The 24,495-nt window shown below is 44.7% G+C and overlaps 1 long non-coding RNA gene across 1 annotated transcript in view; it reads left to right on the forward strand.

Annotated features, from left to right (window-relative positions):
• Window positions 1–24,495, forward strand: part of LOC110365387 (uncharacterized) — an 82,300-nt gene that overhangs the window by 43,246 nt on the left and 14,559 nt on the right. The window contains exon 4 of the long non-coding RNA XR_002424846.2: window positions 10,982–11,132. This is a non-coding gene — a long non-coding RNA (uncharacterized LOC110365387). The remainder of the gene's footprint in view (window positions 1–10,981; window positions 11,133–24,495) is intronic.

A 24,495-nucleotide genomic window follows, 5' to 3' on the forward strand; every position in this document is an offset into this window, starting at 1 on the left:
CAGCCTTCAGCATGATCTCTTTCACTTGGAACAACGTCAGTTAATTGAGATAATACATACTTATCACTAGTTTGTGACAGAAAGACTTTGCTCAGATTCTGTAAAAATTATTATTCTTTGTATTGACAGAACCTGATTAACATATCTTTCCCAAGAAGTTTAAACTTGGAATATTTAAATGCCCTGTCTAAAGTACACAGTGGTGAAAGGAACAGGCCTTGTCATGCCCTCATTGTTAATGGCTTGAAAGGACGGAGTGTTCAACTAGGTTGGTGTGAACTGATAAGTCTTGGTCCAGCTCACAATAGACTACAGTCAATCTCACAACTGCTTCATGTGAACATCCTTGCTGAGTGAGTGACTCATTCTGGAAACCTTCTCAAACTGAGAGACTCAAAACTGAGGCAGTGTGCTAAGGCTGCTGGCCTGCTACAGATTACAACTTTAATCCAGACTCCCCGCTTCTTGTGTTGTTATGTGATTAGACAGATGATATTTTTCTAGGAATCCCCTGAGATACAGCAGGTTGATGTGACTCTTACCTGTAAAGGCATCATGAGGGAAGTACTTTGTAAGTGCCTTCATCAGATGTTCTGAGCACATGTATAACTATTGTATGGATAAGCTATTTATCTTTATATGACATTTACTATTACTGTTGCTACCTGCTACCTAGTCTCTCTCCTGTTTTTTCCATCCCCTCCTTCCCTCACCAACTCAGATGTGAAAGCAGTACATTGTGGCCCAGCTGTACTACATCTGCTTTTAAACGAGGTACATCAGCGCAGCAGCATGCTGCAGGGGTCTGTGGAGGAGCCTTGGCTCAGCTCAGCCCTGCCATGAGCATCCATGTCCCATGCTCCGCTGCACAGTGCAGAGAAGCCCAAAACCTGATGGGAAATCCACTCTGTTTCAGAGTTCAGATCCATCCTAGGGTCTTGATGTTTGTCACCACTTCTCTGCCTTTCAAAGCTTTGTTCAGTGTGGCACACAAATGAATAATGCAAAAGACAATTTGAATCATGTGGCCTCTGCTTGCTCTCGAGTTTATTGGATGGAAGGTAGTTTACTGTAATATGCTGCAGCACCAAAAGTGTATCTAGGACTATTTTTCATCCCTTTCTTCCTTCGGAGTAGTAGGTCTTGGACCATTGAAAAAGATTAATGAAAATGCAGAACATCAAGCCCAGAGCCCCTGGCTTAAAGAAATGCACACTTTCTGTTTCCTGCCTTTCCACTGCAAGGTGCATAGACTGCATTTGAACACTGGTTAGTCAGCCTTGCTGGCAGCCAGCAATTTGCATGTAATCAATCCAAAAAGACCTAATTTGATGCAGAGCTATAGGGTCACATACAGATGGTTACTCAGTAGTGCTTATTGTACGTTGACAGGATAAGGAAAAAACAAAAAAGAAAACAACACAAGGTTGTTACAAACTGCAAAATAAGAAGGAAAACCACTATTCTTTTCCATACACTTGCAATTCTCCACTATTTGCTCCCCTTGCTGTTCTCTGCCCCTTCCGTAGTCTCTCAGCGTGTAAAATAATCATGCTTAATATTGCATAACTTACAGTGTTGATGTCATTGTAGAATTTGGTGCTTGGCTGTTGGATTTCTTTTTTTTTAGATGTAGTGATTAGAATCCAAGCAGAGATCACAGCTTTAAAACTTCTATAAATATGTACTTCTTTCCAGTGGGATTTTCTTCGTATTTGTTAATTATCTATCTGATTCAGAACACTTGGGAGAATAAGTGTGTATGGAGAAGCAAGGGGCTGAAGGTTTGAATTTCAAAAGCTGAGTCAGATGACTTAAGGGCAGCGAATCTGTACTGTAGGGAAAGGTGCTTTATTTCTTAGGATACTGACAAAGGGAAAAATAGCTTCCAGAAGAAACTCATGATCTCAAAAATATTGGTAAGGAGGTATGATGTGTCTTTTAATTGCTTTGGTGATGCAAAGCTAGCCCAAGGCTAGTGAGAACTACTCCTATTGAACTTGCTGGGAACTATGGAAAAGGGAATCAAATTCCAGTGCCTGGATTCCCAAACACCAAGTCACCAATAAAGGATTAGAAATCAGTGCCCACCTCTTCTTTACTTACACGAGATGAGGAGGGGACCCCAGGAAGAGGAACAAGGAAACCGCACTTCAAGTGAATCCATTTCTGTACATCTGCTTATGTGGGGATGAATTGCAGTGTCCCACTGAGGACAGCAGGCTAGGTCACTCGGAAGGAAGCCTGTCCTTGTGCATGTATTTGATTTGTTCAGTTTTGGGGGGCTGTATTGAAACCACGTGCCACAGGAAGGACATTCTTAAAAGAGCTGTTTTTCCTCCCCAGTCCAAAAATATTGTTTTCCAAGTTTCATTTTGATGGTGCCTTTCCTTGGCACCTCTGGCTCTACCTGCAGTTGTAGTTATTCCAGATAAGGAGTGCTTTTTTCTGGTTTAAGATAAGCCATGTCTGTAGTAGGTTATAGGTGCTGCTCAGTGTTACCTTGACTGCTCTCTTCAGTACCGTTCACTCTCCTTTTTGATGAGCATCTTGTCTCTTCAGGTTGTCTCTTCTGCCTTGGTTGATAAGGACTGGGTTAGGGAGCAATTAAGCAATCTGGACATCCATAAATCCTTGGGTCCAGATGGGATGAACCCGCGGGTGCTGAGGGAGCTGGCTGAGGTCATTGCTAGACCACTCTCCATCAGCTTTGCCAAGTCGTGGGAAGTGGGAGAGGTGCCTGAGGACTGGAGGAAAGCAAATGTCACTCCAGTCCTCAAAAAGGGCAAGAATGAGGACCCAGGTAACTATAGATCTGTCAGCCTCACCTCCATCCCCGGGAAGGTGATGGAACAACTTATCCTTGGTGCCATCTCAAGGCACATCAAGGATAAGAGGGTCATTAGGGGCAGTCAACATGGCTTCACCAAGGGGAAGTCATGCTTGACCAACCTCATAGACAACCAATGGTAAGACAAACTGGGTGCAAACTGGAACACAAGAGGTTCCACTTAAATATGAGAAGAAACTTCTTCACAGTGAGGGTGCCAGAGCACTGGAACAGGCTGCCCGGGGGGGTTGTGGAGTCTCCTACGCCGGAGACATTCAAAACCTGCCTGGACACATTCCTGTGTAACCTCCTCTAGGTGTTCCTGCTCTAGCAGGGGGATTGGACTAAGTGATCTTTCGAGGTCCCTTCCAATCCTTAACATTCTGTGATTCTGTGATTCTGTTGGCAGTTTTTCTGTCTCTAGCTCTCTGCCTGTGTAGTCATTGGAAGAGCCTCTTAAAATGAGAAAAAAAAAATAAATTTGACATTTCCCAGCACGTGTTCATGAGCACATGCAGCAAGTATGTCCTTGGGAGCTATCAACTCACTGTCCATGTTTCAGACTGTTCTGGGACACATTGCTCATTCTGGAGAAAGCATGTGTACGTATTTCCGGGACACCTACACCTTGTTTATCAGTTCAATGGCACTTGGCATTTTCTCTCTTCCTTTCACTAGAAGGAAATAAAACAAAATCAGTGCACACAAAAGGGTCAATGTTTTTGAAAGGTCAGGAATTTCAGATGAAATGAAAACCTAAAGCTTAAAAAAATAATCTCCATTGAGCAATAAAGCACTTAGAGTTTGACTTTGTTATGCAAGAGAAAAACTTTCCAGATGGCTGGCAGTGGTTCCGAAGGGTGTCTGCGTGGTTATTGATTAATTAAATCTATTGTTACTCACTTCTTTCATTAATCCAGGTATTTTCTTTTCACTTGTGTCCCTGTACAACCTTGTTTCAAAGACCTGGAATCTGTCAGAGACAACTGCTTTGAATATCAGTTTTTGTATTTGAAATGCTAACTCTTCCTTTGTCTCAGAAATTTCTAGGTGTGGCATTTGAGACCTCAGAAAAATATGAAAGCTGGTTAATGTTGAAGGTGTCTCCAGTCTCGCGTTCAGACCTGTAACTCTGTGTCCATGTGTAACAGAGAGCAGGGTGCAAAAGGCTGGACCAGAGATGTGGCTCTGCTGCTTTCTTTAGGACTGCACTTGGTTCCATCACTGAAACACAGACCTTGTAGGGGATTCACTGCTGAGGTGACAGCCAGATGCCTCTAGTGGGTGTGCCCAGGTGGCCAAAAAGGCCAACAGCACTCTGGTGTATGTCAAGAATAGTGCGGCCAGCAGGACTGGGGAAGTGATCATCCCCTTGTGCTCGGTACTGATGAGGCTGCACCTCAAATCCTGTGTTCAGTTTTGGGCCCCTCACTACAGGAAAGACACTGAGGTGCTGGGGAGAGTTCAGAGAAGGGCGACAATGCTGGTGAGGGGCCTAGAGCACAAGTCTGATGGGGAGCGGCTGAGGGAACTGGGACTGTTTAGCCCAGAGAAAAGGAGGCTGGGGGGAGACCTGATCACTGTCTACAGCTACCTGAAAGGAGGTTGTAGCATGGAGGGCGTTGGTCTCTTGTCCCAAGTAGCAAGTGACAGGACAAGAGGAAATGGCCTCAAGTTGCACCAGCGGGAGTTTACATTGGATATAAGGACAAATTTCTTCCCTCAAAGGGTTGTCAGGCATTGGAACAGGCTGCTCAGGGAAGTGGTTGTATCACCATGCCTGGAGCTGTTTAAAAGACACCTAGATGAGGTTCTTAGGGACTTGGTTTAGTGCCAGTGTTAGGTTTATGATTGGACGTGATGATCTTAAAGGTCTTTTCCAACTAAAATTATTCTATGATTTTATGACGCTTGCTGTTTGGGGTTGTAAATCTCTGGTGGAGTTGTGTGGAGGATGGGATAGCAGTATCAGCAGGCCAGCAGTACAGTTTTGTTTCTCTGTATGCCCACCTCAGCCCTAATGAAAATTTCCAAATAGCTTCACACCCACCCAGTCCTCTGCTGGTGGTCCCAATAGTTAAAAGGCCTGAGCAGCACTGCTGCCCCAGCAATTGGAGGCTGTGTCTAAAACCCCAGAGAAGAGCCCAGCTTTTGCTAAGCCATCCAGCCCATGGCGTCCCTGTTTGCTGTACTGAGGAGACTTTGTTTGCTGATCCCTGGCCCAGCGCCACTGGCTCCTGTCACACAGGAAGCTGAACCACCGCCAGCTGGGCACCCATAGCTGGTCGCTATCTGCAGCCATCGGTGCTCAATTGGAACCTGTTAACTGGGCTCCTGACCTGCCAGCCTTGCAGCTCCCAGGCATTTGTTTTCCCTTCCAAGCCCTCAAGAGAGCAGGGTCTGTTCTACCAGGATAATGTGTTTAGGAAATGCCAAATCCCAACTAAGCACCGCCAGGTACCGGGAATTTTTAGCTTCAGGACTTCAGTCCTGACTAGAAACATTTGCCAGAAACTAGGATGGACAGAGTTCAAGCCCAAGAGCAGGGCAGACCTTCTTGATAAAGCTTCCCCACAGCAGCAATACTCACTAAGAGATTCTTTATCACAGCAGCCACAAGTCACTCCTGCTTCCTTCCTGCTATATACCAACGTTATTCCCAGTGAAATACAGAGGTCATTTCAAGGGTAAAACTGCAGCCATCAGTCAGGTCAAGAGAGCACCATCTCCACCTTTCTGAAGGAGGGCAAGGGAGGAGACACTTTCAGTTCGTGACTATTTGGCTGCTTTATAGTTTTGTTTGGTAGAACATAAGAGACCTGGAAATTTCAGAGGGCTATTTTAGCAAATCCTTTGCAAATTCCTTTAGGAGATGGGTTTTACCTTAGCAATTCAACTAATTACAATCAGTCATTTGATCCTGAAAGCAGAAGGAAATTATATCACAGGATTTACTTAAGTATCGTGTTTTTTTAGCTCTTTGGCACCTGCTGTTAGCCCTTTTGCCTGTAATTTCAGCTGGCAATATCAATGCCTTTGTACCAGAGAAATGGGCTTCCTCTTCTGAAGAGCTTAACAACAATAGTGTCTGCTGGCAAGCTCAGTTCTTTTAAAGATCAGACGCAAACAAAATACACATAAGTTGGTCTTCCAGCCCAGTCAGAAACACAGAAAATATTTGTGCCTGGAGGTGTCCATTTTCCTCAAGCTGTATGGCTAGGGATACAAAGATAACCTTGCTGATAACAGTAGGTTGCCCTGCTTACAGCAGTACTGCTAATAAACACTACAGCAAACCTGCATGCAACATAGTACCAGGAAGGCCCCTTACTTTCCCTAAAGAAATTAGTAATGGGACTTCTTGACCATACCCTAGCCACAGCAACATGCTGGCCATTGTGGGAGTCCCTCCAGGGGAGCTGAGACCTCGGGAGGCTGGGAGCTGGCACAGCAGATGGGGAGGAGCAGCTGGTGAGGTGTCAAGCCGGTGTGCTTGCTTAGCAGCATAAACGTGTTGAACACTGAGGAAAGTTGTAGTCAAATTGATGTAAACAAAATAATATATTTCTCATAATTGCACTAATTATACGGGATACTACATTTAACTAAACAGCTGTTATCTTTCTCTGATTGAATTAAATAGTTATAAGCCTCCAAGGCTTGCTATTACTCTCTCTTCCTTTCTCGCTTAAATCTCTTTTCCTGTTGTCTGTTTTATCAATCAGTGATTATGCCTGAGGATCATGCAGTGTCTTTCTTTGGTCAGCTTAGAAATGTTTGTGGTGACTTGCTCTCTAAAGCCTTGCACACACAGGGCGATTTTCCTGGAGAAGTTCCCCAGCTGCCTCAGAAGTGCCTTTGTGCCGGCAGCCGCCTGCGCCGCTCTGTTGCTGCCCCGACCACTGTGGAAGGGACTGATCCTGAAAATAGGTTGATCCTGATCTGAACAAGCCTGTCAGAAGAAGCAGCCAATGATTTGCTACACATAAAGCAGTTTCTAACATGTAGGAACAAGTTTCAACATTTCTCTGAATTATGGTGATGCTTCACCTGCTTTTGCGGTTGTGTTAGAGCAAAGCAGACTTGGGCAAAACCATTTAACTCTGCCATATATTAGATGAAGAATTTGACCTTTTCCAGCTTCCACCTGAAAAGCCACCACAGGCAGCAGCATGGGTGATAACATTTACAAACCACACCACCTAATAGCAGGGCAGCAGCAGGAGAGGCTCTTCCAGCCTTGGGTCCCTTCAGATCATTTTCTGTTGCATTTCTCATCACCTTATCCCCTTGACCCTCTTTGTGTTTTCCTCATTGCACTCTTCAAATATTTCCTTGTCGGTGTTTCAGGTCACCTTAGTGAAGCTGGAAGAAAAACTATAATCCTTTTGAAAGAGCAGCAGTGATTGGCAACACAGCTCCCCCGCACTTGGCTCCACTAGGTTCCCTTGAATGCACCTGCCTGGCCCCACCTGACCTGTGATCCCAGGAAACCTGCCTTTGTATTGGCTTCAATTTGCTGCAAACAGGTCACCCCATCTAAGAAAGACCATAAGGAAAGAATCCCAAACATTTTAATTTGCAGAGGTTTCTGAACTGGCAATATTCTTGACAGTGGCACAGCTTATAAATAGCTCTTCGAGTGCCTGTGATGTCACAAGCCACAAGAGCACCCAACTTGTGATTTATTACATCAGATCATGGTTTGTTCATAGGCTTGTAACTTGCAGCTTATTTACAGTCAGTACACCCACTATTATTCCTAAATCATCCCAGTGTTGAGCAGATACATAAATGCTGCCTGGAACTGAAACAGTAAACAACCAATTAAAAGTTTAACCTCTTCCTTTCCAATGTCTTCCTATATTATTGACTGAGGATACTGTTGCTTAAATTAAGGTTGTGTGAGATGATGACAAATAGGTGTTCTTTCATTTGCTCATGTATCACATTTGCACAAACAATACTTGTAGATTTTTTGAGTATTTATTCTCAAAAATAGTATCTCATTGAAACTGCATGTATTTGAAGATGTTCTCTCCTTTTCTTCAGTCAAAGGTTGTTGTTTCACAAGATTTCATAGAATAAAATAGTGAAAGCTCATTTCTGGAATTTAATGAAAGAATAATTTCAGTTTGTTTTCTAGTTCTTGATGCTGCATGCATAGGCATATAAACTGTTTTACCTAAACAGCAGTCTGCAAAACCAGAGTTGGATAATGTAGTTAGAAAGCGAAAAGCCAGGTATTCAGATTAATTAAGCTAAGTAACATTTGAATTTTATGTCACATCTTTTTAGCGAGGAGAGGGGACACGAATCTCATTCACTTTGGCCATGTTGTGGAAGAGGTCATAGTTAAGGCTTTAATATTTAAATAGAGGCTAGTATAAACCTCAGGCAGTAATGAATCCTGAATGCAATGATTTTAAGATTGAAAAACTTTGTCCCGCTCATGTTCCCTAGTATTTCTGAGTTCCAGGGATGACTTGGTTTCCAATAGCCCAGCCACAGGGAAATGTACCAAGCTAGAAATCTACCGAAAGAACTAAGACATTTCAACCAATGGTTGTACAATAGATGCATTGTGAAAGAGACAAAAGCCCCATCTTGAGAAAAGTTTGTTGTTAAATTCGAATGTCTCAAAAGTGGTACATCCTGGCATCTAAGAGCAGGCAGGGGAGTAACTGTGTTATTCAGAAATGGCAAAGTGGGAAATAATTTACGTAGCTACTCTCAACTGAATATCAGTGAATCTCTCTGGTACACGAGCATGTCTTCTCTATCAAAGGTTACTGTAGAGCACTGCTAAGTACATTGTGGTGATTTATTCCCTTCCTTAAAAAAGCAAGCAAACAACAACAACAACAAAAACAAAACCAAACAACAACAATAACAAAATAGAAAACCAACAAACAAACAAACAACAAAACAAAACAAAACCCCTCAAGTAAGTCTAATGCTATAGGAGAAGAAAATTGGTGACTGATGGTACCAATGTCCTGTAAAATATCTCAGTCTATGCTTTGCAGTTTCATAGTCTGTGATCTTAAAAGCATAGCTTATGACCTGAGATCAGAAACTCCTTTTGTATTCTCATGGGACAAAGTACGCTAAATCAGCTAGTAGAACGAGATCAAATACAACATGTCAGTATGATTTGCAAGAGGAACGCAAAGGAAACTTTTCTCCAGCCAGCTGGTTCTTTCTAAACATTCATTTGTATTAAAGATTTACAATGTTAGCAGCCCTTACTGGGGTTGGGACAGAGTACAGATAAGATGGTTAAAGGTGCATGAGAAATCTAGTTTATTGCGGTGTTCTCTGTACAGATTTTTCATTTTATATCTAACCTTGTTTACTAAATAGTGAGCTGGCTAGCTAAGGTATACTGGTGGCCATGAAGGAGAAATGTACTGCACAGCACGTCAGCAATATTTCTTCTAACTGGGTTTACATACATTTGTTGGTGGCCTCACAGCTATTTTTATTTTTTACTGGACCTGCTTTTGAATGGGAGTGTTTTCATACTTTTGCTCATGAGGTAGGCAGAGGGCTCAGTGGATTGTGCGAGTTCTGTGTGCTTGCTGTCTCTAAAAAGAAGAGCCAAGGTCTCTTGAATGTCAAGTAAATGCGTATCTTTGTCCAAATAAAAGGTATTGTATACACCGCTACTGATGGCAGGTGCTTAGTCATCAAGGAAGAGGCCTTCAAAATTTAGAAAGGGATTATTAAATAAAGAGAAAAAAAAAATCCTTTTTATGCCCTCTGGATATGGGTGCCATTGGTGTGCAGCGGAGTTCTGTTTTCAGGCTTGTCTACACACTCATGACAGCTCGAATCCGGTTTCCCTTTGATCAGGGCACCCGTGCAACCCCTTGACACCAGGAACTGTGGTTTTAAGGAAGATATTGCAAAACTTTCCTGTATAAAACTATGCAGAGTTTTTGTAACATTTATCATCCAGTTACTGGCACAGGGTAGTGCCAGAGGCTGACTCGGTGCCTTCAGCAACTATCAGTGTGTATTCTCCTTTGTTTTACCATGTCCCTGGGCATGTGGTAGCAGCCACTGTCAGAGCCGGGGCAATGGCCAGATTAGCCTTTGCCCTGCCCTACTGGAGCCTTTCTTATGTCTTATTTTGAATCTGGAAGAGTTAATAAATATACAGATTCATTTTTCCTCCTCCCTAATTAGATCCCAGAGGAAAAAACGCCACAAGCCTCAACTATGTCTTTAATCTCCTGAACAATAGAAGCCATATTTAAAAAAATTAACTGTCTTCCTGGGAGGGGTGGCCGCTAGTCAGTGCCCCAGAGCTGGGTTTCTGATGTGAGCCTTGCACAGGCTGGCCGGGGGCAGCAAGGGCAGCTGCAGGGGTGCAGAGGCACCTTCTGCTCAGCTGGGCTGGGTTGGCATCCAGCCAGACAGGTATGTGTGGCCCCAAAACTGGCAGGAAGTTTTGCAGCGGTGTGGAGAGGCATCGGAGCCTGGGAAGGAGGGTGAGCAGCTTGCTCACCTCTGCAAGAAGCGGCTTCCTTCCCAGTTGGGAACACTATGGCAGAGGGACAGGGTGGATGGATGCCCTGCGCCTGCCCAGCTCGGCTTCTGGGGAGGTGCCTTCCGACTCCAGGGCTGTCAGCTCCCCGGCACTAAAAATACTGCTCTGAAACATGCCCTCCTCTGCACAGAGCCATGCAAAAAAACTCGTCTGGGCTGGCAGAAAGCAGCCTCCTGGCATTTTCTGTGTACTTCAGGAAGGGCGCAATCAGCTGCCCAGGACCATTATCAAAAGAATTGGGACAGAGAACTGCACACATTAACCCAGCCTCTCCTCGCTTCCCCCTCCCTCTGACTCAACAAGTGGAGTAAGCTGCAAGCAGCACCCTTACCCAACAAGCGTGTGTTTCATTTCCTTAACAAATTGAGGTATTAGGAATTTTAAACCCTTAGATGCTTCTCAGGGTTATGTAAACCAAGAGGCACCCAGATGCTCATACAAGAGCAGAGGGAAAATCCCTTTGAGAGCATGTGCCTGGCCCATGGCTGCAGCATTATTCAAATAGTGAGGTACAACAGGCCGAGGTAGCAAAAGGTCAAAAAGAATGAGGCAAAGGTGCAAAATAACACTCTCTTCCTCTTCTTTTTCCCCAGGTGGACCTTGGCAAAACTAGAATATACTACAGTTGTGGCTTTCAAATCACAAGTCAAGTTCTCCTATGCATGAACTCAGGCAGAAAGCTAACCAGCAGAAACAGACTTAAATGGCAAAGAATATTGAAAGAGAAAAGATGTAACAAGGCAGGTAAATATTACATTTGGTGTTTCCCAATGTACTGCATTTCATTTTCTTCTCCTTATTTCATTCCTCTCTTGAGACAGAGAATTGTCATCTGAGAACAAGGAGAAATTTCTTCTTGTTTTGTCACAATAGAGCATATAAGGAAAGTTTGAAAATATTTAGGTTTTTGAAAATTATTTTCTATCTTTAGAACTGTTGCATACACTGGCTCTGTTTCTTGGAAATCTTTCTTGGTGGACTCAAGCTGTTGACCAGGAGGTCTGTGAATTCTTAGAGAAAGTAGCTGGGAATTTTTTTCCTTCCAACAGTTTATTTAGTCCTTTTAAATGAACAGACATTAATGAACACACACTGTTAAAAACAGCTGTTCCTGCCTCATCCTAGAGCTCATCTCCACCATGGTAGCTCTGCTGAAAAGAGAAAAATGATCTCCTGGTATGGGTTCAGTCCTGTGCGAGCTTTTTGATTGACTGTCTTCTGCATGGCTCTGTCCCTTGCCCAGAGAAGACAGCCTGCCTCTATCTACCTGCCATCTGCCCTGGGATGACCGGTGTTACAGAGATCAATGACACTACCTAGCCTTATCTTGTACTAGGAAATTATAGAGCTATTAGGAATGCGGAAAATACCTTTTCTCTCCCTCTACTCCCACCAGTCAACTGTAATCAGCACAAGCCTCAATGTAAATGCAGTGATGGAGGCAAAAGGAGCAACAGGAGGTTTTTCACTGCTGTGGCTTATTATTACCATCTGAGAAAATAAGCTGCAAGTGCAATATTGAGTTAAATTGTCCCTGTAGCTGTACCTTGTTTGGTGGAGGCAAAGAATGAGATTTGAAACTGTGCGATCAGTGAGGCAGGAAAATATTTTATCAAGAGCTGCAGCACCCTGAGGAGTGAAGGAACTAAGCTGTAGGCACCCAATAAAAGTATTTGATAATGTTTTGAGGACATCCACATGCACATGGGGCCTTTCTAATGGGAACTTCACAAAACTTTACGAATGTGGCTTCTCATCCCAGCTTGCCTCTGTTGCAGTATCAAGGAATCCACGGTTGGGACACCACCAGGCCTCTCTGGCTGAAAGGTACCGACTGTAACAGTAAGTGGCTGACTCGGTTTCAGCCTAGTGGCCTCCTAAAACTCTCAATATGTGCCAGATATAGGAGCTCTTCATCATGTAGGTGTCTCCAAAGAACCAAATTGAGGCCAGCATATCCTGGCATGCCAAACACTAATCAATCCTTGGGGCTGACTCACCATCCGTTTGTTCTTACCAGACCATGTTTTGAATCAGGTCAGAGGATCAGTTGTTTATTGTCAAACTCATTAAGCTCTCTATCCCTCCTTGCCAGTAAAACTCTTTATCTTTCCACCAGGGTTTCAAAGCCTTATTCTTTCAAAGTGGCCTGTGCTTGACTTCTTCTTAGTACAGCTCTCTGGAGAGAAGCAAACACAGCGTCACCCTTGGTCAGGGCTGGGTGCCCCGCGTCCATGACCTTTCCCATGCTAACCTGCCCTCATCTTGCCCGACAACATTAATTGCTTCTTAGGGCAGCTCTGTCACCAGCTCTGGGAGGTTAAGACAGACAGCTCATGCTTCTGATAGTTAGAATCTAGTAATAGCCAGTTTGGGTCCCAGTATTAGAGGAGGAGAGGCTGGTAATATCCCTGCTTCAGTGCCCCATTAGAGTGAAGGCATTCTCAAAATGTGGGTTAGTCTCAGCTGAGCCCCCTCCCTCGCTGGCCCTGGCTCTTCCTCATCTTCTCTTTCAGCTTTGCACCACAACCCACGTGAGGAGGGCGTGATGCTATTTATTCTTGTTTCCTCCCTCTCTGGGATCCTATCAGAAACACCAGTCTGAGTCAGAGGCAGAGGCTGCGACTGAAATAAGAGCAAAAATTCGGAAATGCACAGATTTTAGCCCAATGTGGCTACCCCAGCTCTGTGAAAGAAAACTGAGCCTCAAAAAGTGCGTGATATCCTCAGCAAAATAGCAACTAAAGAAAGACTAAGTGTGTTAGAAACTGCTTAGCAAGCAGCAAGGAAGGAGTGGCCAGCTTGTTATAGGTAAAGAACAGAACTCAGAAGAGTGTTGTAGCATGGGTGTTACGTGACCTTCTGCCCTCTTGCAATATCTGCTATTTTTGGACATTTGCTGAGAATAATCCCTCCAAGAACACTCTTCTGGTTTATTGGGTGGTGATATCTGCGTTTTCCAGCACAAACATAACTGTGCTACAGTGAGAAGTTTCCAGCAGGGATACTTTTTCTCATGCATGTGGATGAGAAGTCATTTAAAAGCCTATGCTCTGCATTTGACAGGTATGGGCAAGGTACCACAAACCAACAACACGTGTCCAAATATTCTAGTCCCAGATATGTAAATCTAGCTGCTGGCAATGTGTTCCCATTACACACTAAACAGCACAGATCTGGAAGTATCAGGAAATACTTTCTGCATCCAGATCTCCCCAGAAATAACCACATCTTGGGCAGATTGCATTTTTATTGCCTACACTGCCTTGCTCAGATGATATCCCAGTGCTTAGGTGAGCTGTGTGAGTAATGGGACTTCAGTGTAATGAAGCAATTTGCTTCTGCCCAAGCGAACTGGTGCTTAATGGTCTATACAGTTGTATGACCTCTGGTTGCAATCTGATCAGATGTCACAAATAAATGGAGTCTTGCTGATAATGGGAGGGGAATGGAGAGTCTTAGGGTATTGCCCAAAGTAGGGACAATTGGTCAGTAGGTGGCAATCTTATATCTGAAGCAGGACACTCCCCCCCCAGTGCTAGAAAAATCTGTGATATTGGCTATGTCTTCAGTGAGACATGTAATGGTGAGGTCTAGATGCCCTGTGTACTGGTTCTAATCACATGGATTTAATTTTCTTTTGCAGTGTGTTAACACTGCACTCTTGCCGAGTCCCAGATTTTATGACTTAGTTTCCCTTCCTCAATTCTTCTGTGCCTCTGGTATCTGACAGGTTATATACAGCTTTCTCTTTTGCCAGACAGCAGTGCAAGGCCAGATGTGTAGACTTGCCATTTGCAGCTAGAATGCTGCTATGGAATGGACTCACCATGCAAATCTAAGCCATGAATTATCATTAACCGAATCTGCCGTTCAGATGTGTGAGGAAGGGCATTTCAGTCCTTGCAGAGATGGATGGCTGCCTCAGATTTTGATGGCCTGGCTTGTCCATGCAAACTCAATCAACTGCCGCCATTTGATCAACACCACCTTTAATTCAATGCTGCAGCTTAAGCATCTTTGCTCATATAGTGCTGACTTGAGAAATGCTTTTATTTGGGGCTTTTTATTATATACAGAAAACAGTGCTGCAAACCGTTTCCAGAGCATTTGACCTCATTTGCACCCTGTCAAGTGGGAGAGAGACCGTGAAGCATAAGGAAAGTGGCTGGGACCAGGCAGGGAGTATGCAGCAGTGGAAGTATTTATGATACTGGTTGTCCTAACAACAGCGGCCTTCTCTAACCCAAGATTTCCTGTGTTAACATCTTGAGGAATCCTTGTGTATGGCCTGTTACCTGAAAGGCACTTCATGCACTTGTGGGAAGGGAGGAGGTGAGAAAAAAACTGATGCTGCTGCTTTTAAAGAGAATTCAGCACTGACAAGAGTAACTTGTTCACAGCCCTGGAGCCTGAAGCCTCGTTTTACCCACAGGGATACAGAAAACAAGCAGGGCTGTCCTGCATTTGCTCTAGGTGGACTGGGACCTTGAGCCCATGAGAATGCAGGTGATGTCCTGCAGTAATGGGGTGGCTGTCAGTGCCAGCCAGTTCTTTTTTATGGAGCCCCCTGGAGTGTCTGTCACCTACAACGGCCAAACTTCATATAGGCCTCAGAGCACCAGTCCCTAGTACCCAGCTGAAACAGTGTTTACCGCAGTTTCAGAGGAGCAAAGTGAGGGGGCTAAAAGCTGGGTGACTTGGGCATGGTTCTGGGACAGGTTTGAGGCTCAGTTACACCAAAGCCTCCCAAATCCTTGCTCTTTCTCTCAGGTTAGAGCAGTTTCAGTTGCCTGCTCAGATCACAGTCCCATAACCAAACAGCTACTTAGGGCCCATTGCAAGTGAGATGTGAACCACTGAAGCATAAAACTGATTCTACTCAGCCTGCCAGCGGTCACCGACTGGAATTTGTCAGCTAAGCACTGCTGGTCTGTGCTCGATTTAAGCTGGAAGCCTTCTTGCCGAAGTCAAGGTCAATGGGAGTAGTGCAGGGAGGTTACAGGCTATTACAGCACACAGAAGCCACCCAGTCACTCACAACAGGGTTTGATTTCTCACTCATTCCACTGCCTGTTTTTCACAATGCACATCCACAGGTTTAGGTTATAACCCAAAAAGCATTGCAACAAGTTATGGCTTGGAGCACGTTGTGTCTGCAATGTTTGCACGGTCTGTCTTGTGAGCGCCCAGGGCTGTCCCAGGCACACCAGCAATGTGGGCTGCAGCGGCTGGAAGAAGCTCCCAAATAGTGAGCAGGGCTTTAGCTCCCATTCCACTGTAACCCAAATTGTATCAAGTGCAGGTGTACTGAAATGGAGACCTCCCTATCAAGGTGTGTACTCCTCACCTGGCCACATAGGGCCTTTGCCCAGAGAGCCCAGGGTGCTGCAGCACCACAGACGAGCGATGCACGGGAAGGAAAGGGCAAGCGCCGGAGCTGTGCTGGCTCACGCAGCTGCTCGCAGCCTGCCCACCGAAGCAGTGATCCACACTCAGAACCTGGCCAAATTTCGTCCCCTGCCAGCTTCACAGGAAAAACACTGTGGGGTTTCTGGGAGGTGTTTGCACAACAGCCCATACTAGGTGGGCTGCAGGCTGAGGCAGGTGGGTTGTTGAAGCAATGCTGCCACATGTATTGCAAAGATGACTGGAAGTTATTGGCATTTTGCGTCATTCATACCCAGAAGACTATTTTCTCTTTCTGCATACCGTCAAAATGGAGAGGAGGGAGGGATAAACATGATTGTGACTTTAATACACCAATTACAGATGGGGATGTGTGCCTGGCATGAAGTCAGTACATTCAGTAATGCTTGTGTTTCTGTTACATTTGTAGAAATTTTTTAAGTGGATCACCACCTAGAAAAGGCTAGGAGCCTTTGCTTTGAGAGAAGGGCTTTGACCTGGTGGTATGAAATTACTGTGTTTTGGAAATTCTCCCTTCATATCAGACATCTGCTCTGCATCTATCTAGGAACTCTGACTCAAGCAACAGTCTCTCATGAAAGGCAGCCTTTAATCACATATTTTCTTTCACAAGGATGAGGAGGAAAAGCAGTGACAAACACAACAACTGATAGGAAAATGCCACTCCTTGTTATAAAAGAGATGTCTTCCAGCCTGAGGAGCCAGTGTGTGGCTCACAATGGAGTGGAGAAGTGCTGCATGTATGAGAGGGCTTGAAGCCACACACCTGGCCTGGCCCAGTTGTGCATGTTCTTGTCACCTTTGGTGAAACACTGGCTGTTTTTCTCTGAAAGCCATTTGCTTTCCACCTACCTACTGTGTCAGTCCTCAGTTTTTCCCGTTGGAAAAAATGAGTGGTCATCAGCCTTGTATGTCGGGCTTAATGTCTCCTCTCTCCCTCTCAACCTTGTTCCCAGCCAGAAGCACTTTTGTTACAGCCCCATGGAGCCCAGAGCAGAAATTCCTGCTTTGCCTTATCTGGAACTGGGGAAAAAAAGTAGAACAGTGAAAGAGTGAAATTAGAGGAGATGATGGAGCAGGGAGGTAGCAAAAGAAATGGACAGGAAAAATAGGATCAATGTGTGATCCCAGCCTACAGGATGGGTATGTGAAGGAAAGGAAGGGACAAGACTTTTGTCTGTACTGGAGAAGCTCGAAGCTGAGAGATATGGGAAATTTTACTAGAAAGGTCTCAAAGGCTGAAAGATGTCAAAAGGCTGTTATGAGCAGGAAGAAAAAACAGTATTCGTCTTAGAAAATGGGAGGCATAGGGATAGCTATGGCCCTACGGAGAGCTTCGCCTTTGTTTCTTTAGATGGCCCTTGCTTAATTATGCTGTGTACCAGTACTTGTAGCGTAGCCCTGCTTATGCTATAACTTTAACCTGCCATGTTAGCAAGTGGCTGTAATGGCTGGCCCCAATCCACATGGGTCAAGGCACTACGTGGCTTTCTTTCTTGGCTAGTGCCCAAGAGGGAGCTGTAGCAGCTCCACAGGTCCCATAAACACCCTTGTCTGCCTGGAGGCCTCCCCATGTCCCAGCCAGCTCGGAGTGGGGGCTGGGAGGACAGTGGTGCTGGTGTAACTGGTTTGGTCAGCATACCAGCCCAGAGCAGGTGCCAGACAACCCTGCTCCAGCCCCAGGGCTGCTCCCCTGGTGCCTCCTCAGGGCACAGCAGCAGCAAGGTATCAGCACCCCACACCTCCTTGGGCTCTTTGCAGAGCGAGGCTGGGCCGCATAGGCAAGGGAGCAGGTTTCCATGGATGAAGGGCCCTGTGCTGGCACATGGGCAGTGGAAAGCCAGCAGGGCACACCAGCCAGCAGGAAAGACTATGTACCAGCGTTGGGTCCAGCTGCAGGTCAGCCTGGGCGACCAGCCGAACAGCAGCGCAACTGTCATGCGTTGGGTGTCTCCACAAGGCCAAGTGCAAGGACAGAGGTCCTTTGCATCAGCCTCCAGCCATGTGTGCACAGGGTCAGTGCACCGCACCGCCCTGGGCATGATTGGGTGCTACAGGCTGGCTTGCAGCAGAGGAGCAGTGCAGAAAAATTACTCTCACGGTCACTCTCTTTTGCTGTCCCAAGTTGCCCTTAATGGTAGCGGAAAAAGCCAAAGGGGGAGTCCCGTTCTGCAGCTTATTCTCCTTGGACACCAGAAGGAAAGTTGATGTTGCTGTAAATGCAGCAACACAACTTGCCGCTGAGGCATTTCTGTGTGGCTGATAGGGATTTTGCCTAAAAGTCACTCAAAAGGCCAGAAATATGTGGTCCTAGGTTCTTCTGCTCCTCCTGCTTTGAGGATTGGCATGAAATAATGAAAAGTGCATTGGACAGGGACAGCTAACCCCGGTCATTTACCTGTCAAGGTCTCAGCAGGAGATTACTGCTCTGGAGGTCATAACCCGAGGAAAGCCTCCTCGGAACAAGCAGAAATACTGAGACAGAATAGCTGAGACTTGGTCTTGACCATTATCAGGCTGGAAGGACAACTCCAGACTGGAGTATTTCCTTTTCTTCTTTGATTTCATTTTGTTTCAAGGCACTGATGCTGTGGACACGAATGAGAAACCAGCTTGGACCCCTCTTCTTTGGGCTTTTTCACATGCTGCTTGTATCTCAGGAGCAGGCAGAATTCCTGCCCCTCTTAAGACAGACTGTGTTTTTTTAACCCCTGTTTTCTGCAATGCATTCCAGTGAGAGATGTGTGCTGTAAGTGCACCGCCTCAGATCATCCTGCTCTCCACAAGCCAGGACTTGTGGAAAGGAAATCTCTTTGGGCCAGGAATGTGTTAACTGTTTGGCGCTGGCTCTCCCATCAGGGGCTGTGTGCTGCGCCGGGGATTTTCCACCGGCTCTGCCTGTTCCAGCTTCTCAGCTGGGTGCATTTTCCCACAAAGACATGGTCTCAGAAGTGCCATCTTCACTGTTTAGTCAGTCAGGTAAAGAAAATGATTAGAGCATGGTTCTCCTACTGTCTCCTTCTTACCAGGCATTTGACTCCTACCTTGCATCATAACTGAGCACAAATCTTTTTGAAAAACTATGTGTCAGCACTGAATTATTTATAGTCATGTCAAACATTCCTGAGTATATGGGTAAAACCCAGGACAAAGTATCCTGGTATCCACTGATGACAAAGACATGTTTTGCCAGTCAGAGAGCTGACAAAGATGTGATATAGACAAAGATGTTTTTTGCCAATCGGGGTGGGGGGTGGTTCTCGTAACAAAGTCAATATGCCATATTTTATTATTACCTTAATAATAACTTACATTTTTTTTCAGCAGCAGACTGCAGCAGGAGATAAAAGCCTAGAATTACATTTGTGAATTTGACTGGTGAAGGTTGCAGCCTGTTCCCAGGCCGTGTTTGTTCTCTTCAACAAAACAAAGTATTACTTAAATTGAAGGCTAGAGACACTATGCTGCAGCTGAAATATGACCCATTAGAAATGCCTGAGAAACCACAATAAAAACTCAAGAAATTTTAAATAATCTCTCCCCAATAGAACCCTGGGGAGGAAAGAGGTAATTGTACTGGTGTGTCAGTTATTAATCCAGATCTTACTTGGTAGCTGCTTTTTTTCTTAATATGATATTTGCCCTTTTTTAAAGGATAAAGGCTTTATACATATATATATATATACATATATATATATGCATATGCATATATATAAAAAACACAATAATGCATCATGATCTTGCTTGTCCTTTATTAATTTTCTATTAAATCTTCCAGCACGTGGAGTGCTCATCCTCGTATTCAAAAACAACTTGGCTTTAGTGGCTGCTCTCTCCTGTTCTCAAAATAAACAAGACCTCCATATCTCTAAATTTTTAATCTTATTTTTGTCTGTGTTCTGCTGAGTATTGACCAGCCCACTCTCACTGCCCTGTGCTAGAGGAAACTGTGATAGATCCTGTCTTCAGTTAGAGGAGGTCTCAACGCTGGCATCTGGGAATTCCTGCTCCTTGCTTTGCTGTTGAATTCTTGGTGCATAGCCCATGTGAATGGGCTGGAGAGGTGCCAAAAGAGTGGTTAAGTCTCATCCATACCTGAGAGGGTTCAAGTGGAGTCTACAAGGACAGGGAATTGATAGCCTTTTATCCTTTTTGGTTTTCTCAGTTGTGTCCTAGCAATATCTGCATGCTTGGTCACTCCCCTTCAAAAAAGAGCTGGTCTGCTGAAAAACTAGATGTGTTGATTTGCTCTGCATTTAGGCAAAACCAATCCTAATTCTTGGACTGTTGAAACGCACACTTTTCAGCATTCAGTTAAGGAAGAGGGGAGAACAAACACTGGAGCAAATCCCTCTATAATAGTATAGTATTTTACATGTGTGTTTAATAGACAGCTACAGCACTGAGGGGAGAATCTTTGATCTGTGTCTTGGTCTGGATTCCAACAACGCTCTGTCTCCTTCGGAATAAATTTATGCATCGCTGACAAGTCACTGCCAGGGAGTCCAGGCACTTTGTGTTGGTTTGTGCTCCGAAGGCCACTCAGCTTCTCCATTTTCCTGCAGAGTTTGCAGAATGGATTGTGCTTTCATGATGTTTTCAGTTGATGGGTAGACAGTTATTGTCTGATAATGCTTAGGGAGAGGTAGAAACTTCCCAGCCATAAAGGAACCATTGGCATCCTCAAGGTCTGAGTGCTGGGGACAGATCACTGAATGGAAAAGTTAAATAAAGTTGGGAAAATCAGAGTTACTGCTGTTGGCTCCCCAGCAGAGCTGTGTGATTTCTCAACTTCTCACACTGGAGTGAATACTTTTACCTGGGTTTGTGTTTCCCTTGCTAAAGGGTGATGGTGATACTGACAATGTGCATATGGATTATTCCGCATTGAAAATTTTTGCTGTCTGTTTGGGGTATACTAGAGCATAAAGGAGAATAAACCTCAAACTCATATCAGTGCTGGCCCTAACATAATTTCAATTATGCTTGCCAAAAAAAATTTAAAAAAAAATAAATTACACAGCTTAGTCTATTTAGGTAGCTGAGAAAATAACTCCTTCAGTGGTATGAATGGCATCTCCATTACTGAAATATTTTTGTAATGGCTCTAGCAATATATATATATATATCTCTGCTGGAAAAATCCTTTTAGTGTAGACACTCCCTAGAGGATCTGGATGTCTACCTCCCTGAGAAGGTCAGCTAGGTACCTAACTCTCATAGACACATTTGAAATCACTATCTAAATACTACTTTTTCTCTTTTGAAATGATGGTTTAACACATTTCTCTGTGTTCTCCCAGACCCTGTGAGGTCTCTATGAACAATATGGCATCATCTTCCCTCAGTCCCAAATCCAGCCTACCTGGTGGTCCCCCTGCCTTCAGCACTGCCCCTCAGACACACCCCAGGCAGCAAAGCTGAGATAGGAAGCCAGGGGTGGGTTGGGCTAGTGGAAGTGGAAGGCTAGGACTAGGTTTGTCAACGACAGGCAGCAAAGCCTATGTTTTTAACTGGCAAACAGAGGGACATTTTCTTTTAGTTAATAGACCTGCCCCTGCGATGCAAATGGAGTGGAAGATTCGCAGAGTTATACCAGTGGGTGTAGATTTCACTTGTTTTAAGATACACAAATCCTAAGCCTATTCTTCTCTTTCTTTTCTGCCTCTGGAGCTAATGCGTTTAACTCTCAAATAGGAGACAGCTGGTTGTTAGCTTCAGCTTCTCTTGATGTTCATTTTCTTTTTAAGCGAGCTTGCATATTATTCAAGCTTAATTAGATCTTTCTGTAGATAAAATCCTTGGAAGGGGTCCACCCTCCTCCCCCCATTCTGCTGGGTTTCTTGCTTGATTTCTTTCACATGTCCCTTCCCCAGTGAATATATCTGAATGTTACGTGGCGTTAATTAAGGATCTCAATTGCATATTCGTCTTTGCAAAGCTTGCCAGTGTGTACCGGCAACCATGATTGATTGACAGAACACGAAGAACAATGGAGAAGCCTTAACAAGGCTTGGCAAAGCAGTACAATAAGTGGAGAGCATGCAGGGGGGGAAAGCTTCCCACAAGGACTTCAGGAAAATCTGTGCTTGGTGACTTTTATTTCCTTAATCAACGACAGGAAACAGTTCAGCTCACTGCAGCTGGTGATAACGTAGCTCCCCCAAAGCCCACCAGTAGATGAAATAATCACATGGATTGAGGTAGAACAAACTGTTCTGGAACACGCACTTGTATGGTTATTCAAGGAAGTCTTAAGAAACTGTGATTCTTCCCAGAAATGGCATGGAGCTGGGAGATTTTGTTGTTGGGCTTTGCAGCTGTGCCAGGAAAAGGTGCTTGTGATGCTGATGCAAAGAGGTTTCTGGATGGGAGCTGGAGAGTCACCTTCTAGTTGAGGTACTGACTAGTTGGCCCAAGGCTCTACAGTTTCAGCCTCAAGACGAAGCTTGATCAGGCCAAAAGAAACAAAGTCTGGGTTTACCTCAGCTCATGCAGGAGGTCTTCCATAGGCAGGGTGAGCTTCAGTTGTGGGCACCAGGCACCATCCATGGGACTTGCCTGTCTCGTGCTGTGGTGGTCTCTGGTATAGCCACATCTGAGCACCTCACAGCTTCCCTTGCATCTTTGCATTCTCCTCATGTTCCCAAGAGGTTGAAAACTGCCGTAAGCCCCGAATTACTGAGGCACGGAGATGTCACCTTTTCCATTTTCTAAGCAATTATGATAAATCCTGGGACAGAACTGGGAATTATACCAGAGTTTCCCACTGGCATTCCTTGGGGAGTTGGTCCATGTGTTTACTGCCTACAGGACTATGGCTGGTAGCAGATAGAAAGAGGATGCAGTGTTTCACACAAAACACTGAGGAATCACAGCAGACTGGGATCTGCCATGTTTGGGACCAGTAGCATAATGCAGCAGCATTAGAAACTCTTTTCCCTCCATCTATCATGCCTGGAATGGCATTTGCGCAGGCAGATCTCCATGCCAAGGGGTCATGTTACAGCACAATTCTCTGCTAGCCATGTTACTGCATGTTTTTGCCTCACCTGTGTATGCAAGTCCAATCCATGTTACAGCTCAGGGAACAAAATCCTTGCTAAAACAGAGTTTGACATTATGTCAACAAGCCGTTAGCCACTATTGCAGCAGGATTCCTGGCCATGTTCAGTTTTCTGTGCAGAGAGGACTGTTCACATCAGTGAAGAAGGCTGCCAAAGTGAGGTGTACACAGTAAATTTTAGTGGGGGATGATGTGCCAATCTATAAAAGTTTGCAATATCTTTTTAACTAATTGTGTAATTGTCATTTCTTGCCCAATTTACCACCTCCTCCCTATCTGGCACTTCTGAGTTCAGAAGCACAACAGATCAGGTATTTGGGTGCTGGAAAAGCACTTGGGAGACCTGGAATTGATATCTTTTCCTGCCACAATCCTTTGCATCTGAGCTGGGTGAACCCCTTAGGGCATGTCTGCACCAGGTGAACTATTAATAAGTGCCCAAGAAGTTCTACCATCTTGTAGGCAACAGCTGGATAAATTAACCCAGAGGGAACATGGCATGACTATCCCTCCGTTGATTTAGATCTTGGCACTTGAAGAGGTTGCCGGAGCTGCAGGGATGGCTCAGCTGCTTATGAAGCAGTTGGTGAACCACTGTGGTTAACGACCCTCATCATTAAGGTCAATTAGCACCAACGCAGAAAGTTTTAAATGAAAAATGGCCAGTCTGGGTCACTGTAAATGTCGATCTAGTCTAGTATCCTCTCTTCATTGGTGGTTGGTAGCAGATGTTTAGAAAAAACTGTATGAGAAATGTAAGCATGAAATGGTATACCATTGTCTGGTGTACTTGCCAGGCTGTAGGTTCCTGAAGGTGCCTAAAATCTTGTTGTTTAATAGTGCTTAATAAATCTGTCTACAACTTTGTCAAATCATGTTTCGAAATCTGGTTTTGGCTTCCACAGGACTGCTGGCAACAATCTCCAGAATTTAACTATGTATTTAATGAAGCATTTCCTTTTGTTAGCTTTCAATCTGCCACCTCATAACTTCATTTTATGCCATTTCTTCTGCATTATCCTGCCATGTGACCAAACTGCATGGAAGTCTTTCTTCAGTCACCAAGAAACTTTGCAAGCTGCTATCTGATCTATCCTTGCATGCCCGTGCAACTGTTGTGGTTATGTGTATGTATCAAGGGGAGGTTGTTTTTCACTTAGCCAAGTCCATACCAATGTAACTCCCAAATTTTAATTCCATTACAGTAGCCTGAAAAGGTCTGCCACTGATTTAATTCGTCTCTCTTCTTGGAAGCGAAAGCTTTGCCGATGTAAAGCACTGATGCATTAGTGTGACCACACTCACCCAGTGAGCAGGTGTAGTCAAAATGCATGGTTTTCAGCCACAGCTTTGTTACAGTTTTCCAGCACTAGTGACTTTTACCAGGGAGGTGTTCGTGCTGTGGAAATGGCCTGTTGTCAAGGGTGTGCTCCATACCAGCCTGTAACCCACAGGCAGAAAACAGGGCTTTGCTGCAGGAGTGACACCAGGAAGGGAGCCCACCCCTTTGCTGTCCTGACTGGTATGTAGGCCAACAGAAGTCTTCAGTCATCCAGTCTTTGGGGCTGAAATGAGCTTGATGGTTGCAAAGCTGTCCCTCAAGTAATTTGG

Source organism: Columba livia, chromosome 1 (assembly GCF_036013475.1).
Source record: "Columba livia isolate bColLiv1 breed racing homer chromosome 1, bColLiv1.pat.W.v2, whole genome shotgun sequence".
In the NCBI taxonomy this organism is placed as follows: Eukaryota; Metazoa; Chordata; class Aves; order Columbiformes; family Columbidae; genus Columba; species Columba livia.